At 35.9% G+C, this 14,031-nt stretch overlaps 1 long non-coding RNA gene across 2 annotated transcripts in view; it reads right to left on the bottom strand.

Moving 5' to 3' along the window:
- Positions 1-10,329, bottom strand: part of LOC130541271 (uncharacterized) — a 38,085-nt gene extending 27,756 nt beyond the window's left edge. Inside the window, exons 1-3 of one of the 2 annotated variants that reach the window (XR_008955313.1) lie at positions 10,075-10,329; positions 9,016-9,069; positions 6,659-6,721 (exon numbers count right to left, since the gene is read on the bottom strand). This is a non-coding gene — a long non-coding RNA (uncharacterized LOC130541271). The remainder of the gene's footprint in view (positions 1-6,658; positions 6,722-9,015; positions 9,070-10,074) is intronic. The other variant, XR_008955312.1, reaches the window with a different exon arrangement.
- Positions 10,330-14,031: the final 3,702 nt, after the last annotated feature.

The raw sequence follows: 14,031 nt of genomic DNA, 5'->3' as shown, positions 1-14,031 counted from the left end.
ACCAACATTAACAGGAATTTGGAAGAGGTTGATTCCAACCCTCATAAGGGGTACAAAACCTCAGTGGAGGAAATAACTGCGGATGTGGTAGAAATAGCAAGAGAACTAGAATTACAAGTGGAATCTGAATATGGGACTGATTTTTTGCAATTTCATGATAAAATTTGAAGAGATAAGGAGTTGCTTCTTATGTATGAGCATGGAAAGTGGCTTCACGGCCAGGTGCGGTGGCTCAAGCCTGTAATCCCAGCACTTTGGGAGGCCGAGGTGGGCAGATCACTTGAGGCCAGGAGTTCGAGAGCAGCCTGGCCAACATGGTGAAACTCCATGTCAACTCAAAATACAAAACCTAGGTGGGCATGGTGGCACACACCTGTAATCCCAGCCACTCGAGAGGCTGAGGCAGGAGAATTGCTTGAACATGAGAGGCAGAGGTTGCAGTGAGCCGAGATCGTGCCACTGCACTCCAGCCTGGGCGATAGAGTGAGACTTTATCTCAAAGAACAAACAACAACAACAAAAAAAGTGGCTTCTGAGATGGAATCTACTCCAAGTGAAGATGCCGTAAACATGGTTGAAATGACAGCAAAGTATTTGGAATATTCTATAAATGTAGTTAAGCAGCTGCATGGTGTGAAAGGATTGTCTTCAATTTAGAAAGAAGTTCTACAATGGGATAAATGCAGGCATGAAAACAAACAGCATCGCATGCTACAGAAAAATTTTCTGTGAAAGGAAGAATCAATCAATGTAACAAAACTCCACTGTTGTTGTATTTTAAGAAATTATTACAGGTACCATTAACTTCAGCAGTTACCACCCTGATCAGTCAGCAGCCATCAGCATGGAAGCAAGACCCTCCACAAACAAGAAGATAACAACTTTCTGAAGGCTCAGATTGTTAGCATCTTTTAGCAATAAATTCTTTTTAATTAAGATATGTACAGTGTTTTTAGACACAATGCTATGGTACACTAAATATACTACAATATAGTATAAATACAACATTTATATATACTACAAAATAAAAATTTGAGTGACTACTTTATAGAGATATTTACTTTATTGCATGCTCTAGAAACAAACCTGCAATATTTCTGAGGTATGAGGTTATGTATGTAAACACACACACATGCACATACATACATATATTAATTGACCATGAACACCCCTTAAGATAGTGATAAAGCCAGTAAAGATGTAAATAGAAATAGAAATAGAATAACTATAAACAATGACAACTGCAAACAAATTAAAACGTACGTAGATAGATATGTAGATAGATATGAGAGCATCAAACTGAAAACATATTATGCTAGGAGAATATTCGCAAATTCATATGGATATAATTTTGATAGACATGTAAAGCATTCATTTCTATTTTAGCCAGATTGAACCTCTTCTTGTTGTCTTTACTTCTTGACCTTTGCTGACTCATACCCTCCTTCTGTCTGGATCACACTGTGTATTCCAGTCTTCCTCTCCCCTTCCCCACCCGCCAAGGAATCCCAGGGGAATTTGCCAACTTGGCAGAATCTTTCACCACGTTATTTAACCTGGATTTGTTCCACCTGAAAATATCAAGTGCTCTAAAAAGTTGCCTTTTTTTTCTAATGTAAACAAGCAATGTAAGGCATTTCTAGAAAATTACCGTGTAATTATCTAGAATCAGTTCAACTTGAACTAATCATAGCACAAGAAGATTCCCTTTCTGAGACCATATTTTCATTGTAAAGACCCTTTTCATCCTTAACCCATCATCCAGGGGCAAGGGCACAAGCAGCATTAGGGGAAGCTAAACTTGCATCAGACTCTCTTGTGCTGGCAGGATTCTATATTGGTTGACTGCATAGTGTTTGGTAAGTTCTTAGTCACATTACGTAAATAAGTAAAACAAAATAACTAATATGCATCCAGCAGAATGTAGTGCATATAACACCCTGCATTTATTTATTCTTTGATGCTTATTTAAGTACTGCTTTAGCTCCAGGAGTTGGCAGAATGGCTACTTGAGGAAGATATTCTAGAAGCCCAGAATTACCTGGATGCCACATTACACCAAAACTTTTGCTTTTTGAGTTTTAAAATGTGGAGTGGCAAGCTCTACAGAAAATCTTGGCCAGATTCAAAACATAACATATTTATTCTAATATGCAATCCTCTCCTTCACTCTCCTTTCAAATTTCTTTAGCATATAAGGACATCTGTTTTCCACCCAAGAAAATGTAATATTATAATTAACTATAGTTTTAGCAGTTCGGTGAAATATAACTTTCTCGGATGTCTCTATAATTGAAAAAAAAATTCTATTTAAGTCTCTTATTCTACCCATTGGGAAAAATTCACTTGAGACTATTCAGGGAAATTTCATTCATTTAAAGGCTCTTCTTCTTCTGCTCAAGGATGTGACTACATTTCCTGGGATGTATTGGTTTAAGTATTGATCTGGTGGGTTTTGGAGGGAGGAAGTTCCTGGTATCATTCATGATCATCCTCAAAGATGTGCACATTAGGACAGACTCAGTTTCATCCATCCGATCATTGTGGTTCCATGTAGGTAATTACATTGTATTATTTGTCCTGACAAAAATATATATATATACAACACCAGATTTCAGTGTCTTTTAGCTCCTCATTGCTGTTTGTATGCCACAGGAAGCATATAACTACACTGGAATTCTGAGGCTATGCCAAGCCCACCGGCCATCATTGCCACCTTTCCCATTCAGTGGTTTCCAGGGCCTTCACACATATGATGAGGAGCTAATCTTTCTAATGCTTAGAAAAGTAAGACACATTGAGGAAATCTGTTTTCTACCACTTTCCAGCAGAATGTTAGTGGGGAGGAGAGCATAGGGTTTATTTTCAGAGTCATCAACCAATATGTAATACTCTGGGTTCTATTAATACTCTTTATCTTCCCCCAGGCTATGCTAATTTCAACTAGTTATGGTAGTGGGAGAGGAAGCTCCATGTCTGAGAGATTACAGCCTGTTCTCCATCAACGTGTAACCCCAGGTTTTAAGGTCAAGAAAAACGAAAGTCAAGGATGTTATTATGTTCTTCTAAGTCTTTCTCTTTGGCAAAGAATAATGTCTTTCACAGTTGCCACTGGCAGGAAGGAGGGTCCATTGCAGAGTAAAGAGAAAAATTCCAACAGGTAATATTTTAATATCTTGCTTCACACTTGGCCAGTAGAAAACTTTCCCCCTTGTTGCCCTTTAAGACTGTGTTTGCGTATATCCTCAAAGCTACTAAAAAACGAAAACAAAAACAAAAAACTGGAGACTGTGATTTGCAGCTTTCAACCTAAAAATGCTAGAAAAAGGGCCAATACTGGGTCTTACTCTGGAAAGTTAACAAATATCTTGAAAGCCACATTCCTCCTCTCCACCAAACTACCTGACTCCTACCACAGGGGCTGTGGTAGTGATGACAGATGAATAATAAAACCAATACTTTCCTAAAGAGTTTTTAAAAATATGCTGATCCCAGGACAACTAATAATTACATTATTATAATATTCAGAAAAGAGGCAGGCTAGTCTTTATATTTAATAAGAAATTCAGATGATTCTTTTCTTCCATTTGGAATATTCTACTCTACATGTATATTTTAGATGAGATTGTAAAAACTGACTTTCAAGTATGAAAAATAAGATAACATCCAGCAGAGAAGGCTTATTTCAAGCCCAATTTGGATTACATAAGAAAATCACTCAGAGGGATTATTATAACGGATTTCAGAAAATATTAGTAATTCCATTCCTATGTTTACACACTAAAGAAAATAGCATAATAGCATCGATCAATGTCCCTAAAAATTTACATTCTAAGCTCCACAGGATCACCCGTATTTCAAGAGATTACTTCAGTCTTTTTACTTCGGATATCTAACAATAAGTACTCTAGAGCAATCACAAAAATAGACTTTAAAGATTTATTTTAACATATTTTATAATCTTTGGGAGTGAATGCTTCCTATTTTAAAAGATTAGCATATTTAAACATATAAGCTGTATAACTTTCTTTTGACAGAAAAGTTAAAAATATAAAGGACAAATTAAAAATTGCAAAACAATATTCATAATATGTGTGCCAGACCTTTAAAAGTTGAAATATAAAATTATTGACTTTATAAGTTAATAATTTTAGAAGGTCTACAGCCCAATAGGATAAAAGAGAGAATTTTGGCTGGGTGCTGTGGCTCACGCCTGTAATCCCAGCACTTTGGGAGGCTGAGGTGGGCGGATCACTAGGTCAGGAGTTCGAGACCAGCCTGGCCAACATGGTGAAATCCCATCTCTACTAAAAATACAAAAAAAAATTAGCCGGGTGTGGTGGCAGGTGCCTGTAGTCCCAGCTACTCGGGAGGCTGAGGCAGGAGAATGGCGTGAAACCGGGAGGCGGAGCTTGCAGTGACCCGAGATTGCCCCACTGCACTCCAGCCTGGGCAACAGAGCAAGACACCATCAAAAAAGAAAAAAAAAAAAAGATAGAATTTTGAACCATTAATCTCTGATGGCAACCACTAGAAACTGTGAGTGGTCATGTAATCTAAGGGAATGCCAGACACCTAGGTTTGAAATGGAGATACCTGGGAGCTCCAGAGATGTGGAAATAAGAGAAAGAGGTAGAGAAAGAGTGAGGGCAGGACATAACTAGAATGAATGAATTGCAATGATTTTGTTAGTCTCTTTTTTAGTGTGCTCCAGATTCGCATTTTAGTCGAGGAGTTTATGATTGGCTCACTTGTCTAAGCCTTGAATAGGAATGGGCTCAGCAGCTGATTAAACTATTACCTGATAAGAAAAAGGACTAATCTCTAGAGGTTAATCAGGAAGATGACCGGAAACAGAAATTAATGCCAGGCAACCAAAAGTTACAAGTTTTCTGCCAAGGACACAAACATTTCATGAAGGAATAAATGCAAGGAGCCAATAAAGTAACAAAAAATGTTCCAGTACTTGGCTCAAAGAAATAAAGAATTTCAACACAATATTTTTGATACTTGAAATTGTAACATATAGAAAATATTAAAAATACTTCCCAGGGCAACAAATGGGTGCTCTCTTAAATTGTACATGGAATATAAAATACTAAAAACTTTTAAAGTCCAATCTAAGTAAATTTAAATGTGCATACTATCTTATTCAACGATATTATTTCTAGTATAGAATTAAAATGGAATTATTTAAAAACTGGAAGGAAAGAAAGAAAAAGAGAGAGAGAAAGGAAGGAAAGAAAGAGAAAGAAAGAAAGAAAGAAAGAAAGAAAGAAAGAAAGAAAGAAAAAGTGAAAGAAAGAAAGAGAAAAACAGGGAGAGAAGGAAGGAGGGTGGGGAAGAAGATAAGAGGGGATATGAGTAATAAAAATTAAACTGAAATTTCTAACAACGATTAGTTTATTAAATAATATTATTTAAGGAATTCTTAGTGGTTATTAAAATTAATGTATTCAACAAATATCTATTGAAATTTTCCTAAATCAGACAAGGTACTAATGAATTAATGCTATCCTACATCTATTGACATGGAAAGGTACTCATTATATATCTGTATTTATCTGTCTGTCTATCTATCTATCTATCTATCTATCTATATCTAGTATATATATATATATTTCTTTTTTATTCTTTTTTTACTCATAATATATTTTTAAGTACAAAAATTAGTGACAAATAGGCATAGTATGATTTAATTTATGACAAAAATATACAGCTTTGATTTACACAGACACAGATTTGCTGGATTATTTGTACACGCTGAGATGCTGCTACTTTTTATTTTCTTTTTTATGTGATGCCAATTTTCTTTTCAATCAGGCTCACCATTCTGCCTTGTACCTCCTGGGAGACATGTTATGTGCTAGTTTCTTGTATTTACCTCTTCGTCTACTCTGTTTGGCTTTGAGTATTGATACAATCTTGAGAAATGGCATTCAGAGTTTTGAGGGGCATGAGAATCAGGCAAGTTTTGCCTACAGTTAGAATTTGTAAATGAGCCCCAAAAGCCTGACAAAAGCCTGAGCTCATATAGGTTTTGAACAGAATTTATTTTACGCTTTTTTTTTTTTTTTTTTTGCTTTACTCTTCTCCCCTGACGTTTTGGTTGCCTTCCCTTTGAAACCTCCCTTCTTTCTTCTATTTTTTTTCTTACATATTTATTCACTTCACACTTCATTCTCCCTGTTTTTTTTTTCTTTACCCGTATTCCTTAACCTGCAGTAATCCTATTCAAATATTGCATCAAATTACAAAAATTTAGATCATTTTATATCACATAGACTTTGCAAGTGTGTTTTTCTCTAATGTAACTATTGTTTAGAAATATACTCACAAGGGCCAGGCACTGTGCTCACGCCTGTAATCCCAGCACTTTGGGAGGCTGAGGCGGATGGATCACCTGAGGTCTGGAGTTTGAGACCAGCCTGACCAACATGGTAAAACCCCATCTCTGTTAAATCCAAAAACATAGCTGGGCATGGTGGCACATGCTTGTAATCCCAGCTACTTGGGAGGTTGAGGCAGGAGAATTGCTTGAACCTGGGTGGCAGAGGTTGCAATGAACCAATATTGCATCATTGCACTCCAGCCTGGGTAACAAGAGCAAAACTCTGTCTCAAAAAAAAAAAAAAAAAAAAAAAAGAAATATACTTACACGTATTACATGACATTCAGGAAGGCCAAACATCAGGAGCTTCAGCAGACTGTTCAGGTTCCACTTGTGGAAAAAAAAAAAATGAAAGAAAAAATACTGAGGCTTTTGACCACTCTTATATTTTGACAGCAACTTGAGCTTGCAGAATCAAAATAAAATGATTTATAATATAAGTCCATGTGGGTAGGGTAGAGGAAATGCTGCTCTCTTAGCATGTTAAGGTAAGAGATTGGTATGTACAAAACCAAGATAGAACTAATTTTTTAAAGAGAAATATGAGCTTCTCATTTAGGTCAAAAGATGAGGGGGGCAGATTTTCCATAAATAAAATTAGTCTTTAAAGAGTAAAACAATCTGATTCAGATTTTTAATTGTCTATATTTAAGGTGTACAAATGCTGTTTCAGTAGACATATACATAGTGCAAATAATTACTACAGTCAAACAAATTAACAGATCCATCACTTTCCATAGTTACCATTTTTGTTTTAGAGGCAGAGTTTCTCCGTTGCCCAGGCTGGAGTGGGGTGATGTAATCATAGCTTGATGCCATCTCAAACTCCTAAGCTCAAGAGATCGTCCAGCCTCAGGCTCCCAAGTAACTAAGACTACAGACACATGCCACCACACCTGGCTAATTTTTTAATTTATTCTTTATAGAGATGGATCTCATTTTGTTGCCCAGGCTGGTCTTGAACTCCTGGCCTTATGCTATCCTCCCACTTTAGCCTCCCAAAGTGCTGGAATTACAGGCATGAGTCACTGTGCTCAGCCCATAGTCACCATTTTTATGTATGGTAATATCTCTAATAAATTTCAGCATAAATATAATACAATATTACAGATTTAAATACTCAAAGAGGGAGAGCACCCAGAGCAGAGAGGCTCATCTTTTTTCCCTGGATCATTCATGGATAGCCACAGAGATTGCTGGAGTCAGGAGCAGCAGAAAAGGAGCTGGAGCCCATCTCTCCCACATGGAAAGCAAGAGGCATGGCTGGGCAAGGAAAAACTGCCTTACTTCTCAGTCCCACCAGCCTGGGAACACTTCTTCTCTTGGAACTTTTCCTAATACTTTGTTGCTTTTATAAAAACTGAGGCTTGGTTAATGGATCTTATTCCCCAAGCTCAAAAGATGATGTAAGCCATGTCCACTATCTAGCCATTCACCTCTACACACCAATATGCTCTAGATGCCAACACACACCCCTTTCATTAGTCCTTTATGTTAAATTTGCAATTCACTGGAAAAAGATGATGAAGACTAATTAAATTACTTCATTAGGGAAAGATAACTGACAGTGAGGAAGGGCATGTGTTGGGCACTCTGGAGAGTCAAGTTTAGTTGAAGGGCATTGGGATGTGAGAGATGAGGAGAGAGTGAGAAAATAAGACAAAGCCGGCAAGTTTTTTGAAGACACTGAAAAAGTCTATGGAGTGTTCATTGAGCATCTCAAAAAAATAAATAAATAAAAATGAAGCTGAGACAGTGGTCTTCTGGTGTTATGAGAGGGAACAAGACAGCTAGAATAAAGTTGCCACTTCATTATTGCTTACCCCACCCCCAAATACAAATTATTCTATTAAATCTTTTTCATTTGAGGCATCAACTGTGGTTCATGTTTTTTGTTTGTTTGAGACGGAGTCTCTGTTACCCAGGCTGGCGTGCAGTGTCACAAACTCAGCTCATTGAAACTACTGCCTCCCAGGTTCAACCTTCTCCTCCCTCAGCCTCCTGAGTAGCTGGGATTACAGGTGCCTGCCACCATGCCAGGCTATTTTTTGTTTTGTTTTGTATTTTTAGTAGAGATAGGGTTGCACTATGTTGGCCAGTCTGGTCTTGAACTCCTGACCACAAGTGATCTGCCTGCCTCAGCCTCCTAAAGTGCTGGAATTAAAGACATGAGCCACTGCACCTGGCAGGTTCATGTTTTTTAACTGGTACATAGTCTCCTTGTGGAGACCGATGTCAAACAAATAGACACCAAAATAAATGTAATCATATATTTTAAAAAATAAAACAGAAAAGAAAATAACTAAAAAAAAAAAAACTAAGAAGGGGATCTACTTTAGGTCATGGGAGGGGCAGAACACATTTTGATGCAAAATCTCTTGTAGGCTTCAATGGCTAGTCCTCAGTCAATGGCTCCTCAATATTTATTACTTGCTCTGACAACTTCCTCATGAACTAAACTTTGTCTCTCTCTTATTTCCTGGGTATCTTCACCTGCTTTTATCTAAAATTTAACATGTTCATAAATCTTATCCCCTTCCCATATATTTTAGTCCTTTTGTTACTGCTATAATAGAATACTACAAGCTGGATAGTTTATATTAAAAAGAAACTTATTAACTCACAGTTCTGGAGACTGGAAGTCAAATATCAAGATGCTGGTGTCTTGCAAGGGCCTTCTTGTTATGTCGTAACATGACAGAAGAAAAGAGGGAAAAAAGAAAGAGAGCCCATGACTAAAAACTCTCTTATTAAGGCATTGAATGCACCCATGAGGCTGGAGTCCTCATGGCCTAATTACCCGTTAAATGTCACACCTCTTAATATTGCTACAATGATGATTAAATTTCAACATGAGTTTTTGAGGGAACAAACATTCAAACCACACAGCATCCTATGAATCATCTTCTCTTCTTTGTTGGTCCCTCTCCCATATTTGTGCCATTTCAATTTCTGCATTGTCTTAGAAAGCCAAAAATTTTAATTCATTTTTCACTATTAGACAAATTTGGGTTACTACTATTGCTAGAAACCACAAATAAATCTGGTTTCTAACTCTTCCCAACTCAGTTCATCCTAACTACTCAGCTAAGTAGATGCTTACCCACATTCTGGCTGTGATACTCCCTGTTCGAAAAGCTTTAGTGGCTATCAACCAAAACTCTAACATCCAACATCACTTATGAATTACTTATAAATATTTTTTTAATTTAATTCCACAAGTCCTCTATGATCTAACCATATTGGACTACTTGTAGTTTGTCACATGTGCTCTAAAGCTTTCTGCCTGCCTGATTTTTGCTTAGTCTTATCTCTCCAAGGAACATATCCTACTTTTTACCTTTTTTGCTTCCTTATCCCCATTTTCTATCATTATCTTAAATTTCATATCATGTATAAAGGAATTCCTGGTGCCTCTTGATAATAAAATTTCTCTGTTAAAACTTTTTGTGTGTTTTTTTTCTTTGTACAATTTACATGGAATTTTTCATATGCTGTTTATGTGATTTTGACATTCTCTCATTCCTCCTTGACTTTTGGAAATCTCTTACTTATCTGTATGTTTCTTAGTGCATATAGTGGGTGCTCAGAAGTGCATCAAAATCCCTCAAGGACGTTTAATAACATAGGCAGCAAAATTACAAAAGGCAGCATCCAGAAAGTAATACAGAGTGGAAATTCACCTTAACTTGAAAAGCCTTGCATTCAAAGAGAATTCAACAACATACTTGTGTAGTGGAACTTGTAAAATGTTTTCGTCCCAGAGCAAGCTTAATGATTAAGCACTTTGCACTTCAGAACTGCATCATTGCACATGCTGGAACTAAGCCAGGGAATCAGTTAAGCAGATCTTCAGTTTAACCTTGCTATAGTCTCCGAGATCATTTGACAAGCTGAGAACTTCCGCAGGTTGATCTATTTCACCTATAGTAATGACTGGAGAAATACAGTAAGCACAGAATAGAACATATAGCAGAATTCTATTCCCAGAGACCTTTTATTATCCTTCTTTGTCATTGAGTTCTACTTGCACAATAAAATCTGTTATTTCACTCCTCATCAAGTAATGTTTTACTCACTTATATAAATATGGTCCAAACCTCTTCAAAGAACAGCCAGTACTTACAAATGAAATTTTCATCAGATCAATTTCTTATTTCAAAATAGAAAGATAGTAATCTACATGTACTAGTGAAAAAAAGACGATTGAAAAAGTACTGAATGATGATGTTCATCTTTGATAGTTTGCTGGATTTAACAGAAGACTTACAAATGGCAAAGCATTTGATCAGATTGGGTAGAGGGTAAAACTTGAGTTTTTTAATTCTTCTACCAATTGAGTAAGATGAGTTGGTAGAAATTAATCGTCTTAGTTTTTATGTCATTAGATTTCAACAGACTGAATTTCCTCTGACAAGGAAGGTACTATGCAATGTGCAATAATCTTTTAAATGTAATCATAACTTGGCATTGATAAAATATTCTCTGAAAACAAAAGTCACACCTCAGTCTTTGGTTTCAACAGCAGCATATAAGAATTCTCTTGGCAAGAATGACAGAAAAAAGATTTTCTATTCAATTTAGTCAAAAGCCTTTCAATTCATTTATCTTACTTATTAATGGCTTCTCTTCATTTGGCTTTTAATACATTTTGTGGAAGAAAAGTGAATCAAAAAGTAAATACATGATCTTTAATAATAACAATTACACAGAAATGTATGCAGTGAGTGGATGGTGGTTTTCCAGGCTAATAGTATAAAAATAATTCAAAAAAAGAAATTGAATAGTAGGAAAAGAATTTAAAAATAAAACAGGACAGGCAACTATCTTTCATCACTTAATTTAATTCATAAAGATGATATCTTCTCTTATAAGTATATCCATTGACTCTGTGAAGCTCAGGGAACGTCTCAGCTCTGAAAATGGCATTTTATTAATATGAAGTAAATTTAATCACATATTTATAAAAAAGGCAAAGCTCTCTTGGCTTTCCAAGTGGGCCTGGAAATATTTTTTAAATGCATTTTCTAAGAGTCACATATGTACAAGAGATGCGGACCTCAAAAGAGGAGCAGAGCCGAAAAATGAACATAGCCCTAAATGAGATTAGAATCAACTTTACTAAGTGTTAGTAACCTTTCTGTCAAGGAGAAATAGTGATTTATCCTAAACATGAATATTTTCAGCCATGAATTGACATCTTCTCACATTCATTAGCAAATCATTTGATGGTTTATTTTACATTCTTACTCACTTATGTCTTCATATTCACATGAATTGGCATTGCAATTAAAATACAAGTTGATTAAGGGCAAATATCATATCTCATTTTGATCTTTACCGAATATAGTATTATGTTTGAAAAATAGTGGGTGATCCAGTAGTTTAGAAGGCAATAGAAATTGCAGCGTTACCTTAGGCAGTTTACTCAATGCCTGCTGGGAAGTTTGCTGACCTTTTTCTTTCTTTTCAATCTATATGTCTATTGTTATGATAACACATTCCACCTAGTTTATGTTGAGTAAAAAAGAAATTAACCAACTAAAACAGGTCAATTACTTCTTTATCCTTTTAGGATAGAATGTCTCCAAAATGTCTTCTTCCTCAACTATACAAAATGCTGAAAAAAAAAAAGATTGAGAATTTTACAGTTTTGAGAGTGATAGTGAAGATTGTGTCTTAAATCTTCTATATCCAGTCAAAATATACTTTTGGTATAAAAGCAACAGAAATCTAGTGCTAGATATTAAGAAAACTAACAAGGTTACTTCATAGGGATTTTTCATTTTACATTAAAATATGAGAAAAGTATAATTATGTATAAGGAGAATGTAATGAAATAAAAATAATAAAACAAAAATGCTTTTGCAAATATAATCAGGATAAAAATATACAGGTACACATAGTTTCAGGAATTAAAATAAATTAAATAGAAATACAGAATATTAACATTTTAATACTATATATATATTATTTTAAAAACTGGAAAACAACAATTAAATAAAAAATGTCTTGGAAAATGCTAACTACCAAATTGGAGCAAGGAGAAATTGAACTAAGTTAGGACCTATTACCAAAAACCACATTGTTCATATGGTTTAATTGGTGACTTCTGCTTTTATCAGGAACTTATGTATTTTCATTTCATTTAAATTAGTTTAGAGTGTACAAAAAGATGACAAAGCTTTGTTTTTTGAGAATGACCATCAAGACACCCTGAATGGTCCTTTTGCTAAAAACAAAACAAACAAAATGAAAACTTTAAAAGTGTTCAAACTCACACAAACACACATGCACACAGACATACACATCACATATCCATAGTAGAGCTACAAGGAAATACAGAACCTTTAGAGGCCAAAATAAACTGAAAGTAGGAATCCTGGGGTAGATGTGAAGGTATCTATATACCAGTGATGGCTTGGAGCTTATATTTTGTTGGCTTCCCAGAGTACAAATGGGCCATCAGCGTTAAAGTTTAGGGCCCACATTAGGAAACCAGTGTTATAAAAGATGTATGCATAAAGATGGAATCCCAAAGGGTCATACCTTCTGTGTAAGGCAGAAAGAAAGAAATATATCATGTAGAGGGGACACCAAAGAAACTCACTTCTTTCAACTTTGGTACTGAATGAAGAGCAAAAATGTCTATCCTCGGAATTTATAATTATAAGCCTGTCTTCAAGTAGGTTTACAGGCTTTCAGCCTAAACAACAGAGAGGAAGACTCTCTAAAAGAAAATAACATTTATTAGGGAAGAGGTATTGCAAGGGAAATATGTGTGCCATAATAAACTATGTGCATATTCAAGAAGGTAAAGGAAGACAAAGGTTTTTAGAGGAAACAGAGAGAGGTGTACATAATTGTTTTGAGATAACTATTCTTGGCTACAAGGATCAATAACAAGGGTGATGCCAGTCTGAAGCTGGACAGACAGTTGCTGAGCAGATGTCTTTGCAGAAGTATTCTTTTGTGTAAGGTTGTGATGGTCTTTGTGCAAGGCTGTGGTTTTTCAGTCTTTTGCGATAGTTCTTGTTATCGAGAATTTGTGCATGAGACCCTTCTCTTCATGGCATTCCTAGGCTTGATTTGTCAGGGTTTTTAACTCAAGTGACTCCATTTTAATTTTGACAACTTTCACAAGACTAATTTGAAATCACCTGTATTGGCCACAAATCCTTGTAATAAAGAGGAAGACTTCAGTTTCAATGTTTGAGTAAAGATAGCTTTCAAACTAATACCTCTCCCTCTGTTTCATCACATTTGGGAATCTGATTTAAAATAAAATAAACATGCATGACCTTACCTTAAGGTCAGTGGGAAGTTTTAACTATGCAAACCCCATCCCTCAAGTGGAAATGTGCGCCCTGGCCCACCTTCCAACCACATTCTTTTTTTTTTTAATTATACTTTAAGTTTTAGGGTACATGTGCACATTGTGCAGGTTAGTTACACCGCATATTCTCACTCATAGGTGGGAATTGAACAATGAGATCACATGGACACAGGAAGGGGAATATCATACTCTGGGGACTGTGGTGGGGAGGGGGGAGGGGGGAGGGATAGCATTGGGAGATATACCTAATGCTAGATGACGAGTTAGTGGGTGCAGCGCACCAGCATGGCACATGTATACATAT

Source organism: Pan paniscus, chromosome 13 (assembly GCF_029289425.2).
Source record: "Pan paniscus chromosome 13, NHGRI_mPanPan1-v2.0_pri, whole genome shotgun sequence".
NCBI classification, from domain to species: domain Eukaryota; kingdom Metazoa; phylum Chordata; class Mammalia; order Primates; family Hominidae; genus Pan; species Pan paniscus.
The sequence above is the reverse complement of the archived record's forward strand: the minus strand, read 5'-3'. Positions and strand labels throughout refer to the sequence as shown.